The sequence below is a fragment of the Arachis ipaensis genome, chromosome B01 (assembly GCF_000816755.2).
Source record: "Arachis ipaensis cultivar K30076 chromosome B01, Araip1.1, whole genome shotgun sequence".
Taxonomy (NCBI): domain Eukaryota; kingdom Viridiplantae; phylum Streptophyta; class Magnoliopsida; order Fabales; family Fabaceae; genus Arachis; species Arachis ipaensis.
The window spans coordinates 133,880,768-133,881,819 of record NC_029785.2 but is presented as its reverse complement, the minus strand read 5'-3'; positions in this window follow the sequence as shown (position 1 = coordinate 133,881,819).

The window sequence follows — 1,052 nt, the reverse complement described above, 5'->3', positions numbered from 1 at the left end:
CTTTCATTGTTGCTAGAGAAGACAATAGTCTCACTACTCTCTACCGGTTGCGAGCAAAGTTGTGCAAAGAAGATGTGAATGTAGCTGATGATTCCTCTTCTGATTTGTGGCACATACGTCTTGGTCACTTGAGCGAGAAAGGACTAAGCGTCTTGGCCAAGAAGCACTCACTTCCAGTGAAAGGTACAACTTTAAATACTTGCACTCATTGTTTTGTTGGAAAGCATGCTAGAGTATCATTTCATAATTCTGGACCTCATAGGAGATCACATGTTCTAGATTTAGTTCACACTGATGTTTGCACTATGGATGCTAAGACACTAGGTGGTGCATCATATTTTGTTACTTTTATTGATGATTATTCTCGAAAAGTGTGGGCTTTTGTTTTGAAATCTAAAGACCAGGTGCTCGGAATCTTCAAACACTTTCATGCAAGTGTTGAAAGAGAAACAGGAAGGAAATTGAAATGTGTTCGAGCAGATAATGGTGGTGAATACAGGGGTCCGTTTGAAGAGTATTGTAAAGGACATGGAATCAAGCTTAAGAAGACGGTTCCTAAGACTCCTCAATATAATGGAGTTGCTGAGAGAATGAATCGCACTATCAATGATAGAGTCAGGTGTATGCTCTCTCATGCAAAGTTGCCTAAATCCTTTTGGGGTGAAGTGATGAGAACTGCAGTAGATCTGATCAACCTTTCTCCTTCAGTTCCACTTAATGGTGATGTTCCAGAGAAAGTTTGGAGAGGAAAAGATGTCTCCTATAGTCACTTGAGAGTGTTTGGCTGCAGGGCTTTTGTTCACATTCCAAGAGATGAAAGGTCTAAACTTGATGGAAAGTCAAAGCAGTGTATCTTCATGGGTTATGGTCACGAAGAATTTGGTTACAGATTATGGGATCCGGTGAGCAAAAAGATAATTAGAAGCCGAGATGTGATTTTTCTTGAAGACCAAACTATTGAAGATCTTGAGAAGACAGATAAGCCAACAGTAACTGTTAGACGCTCTGTTGATGATGAACCTGGTCCTTCCACTAGACCTCCTGTTGATGGG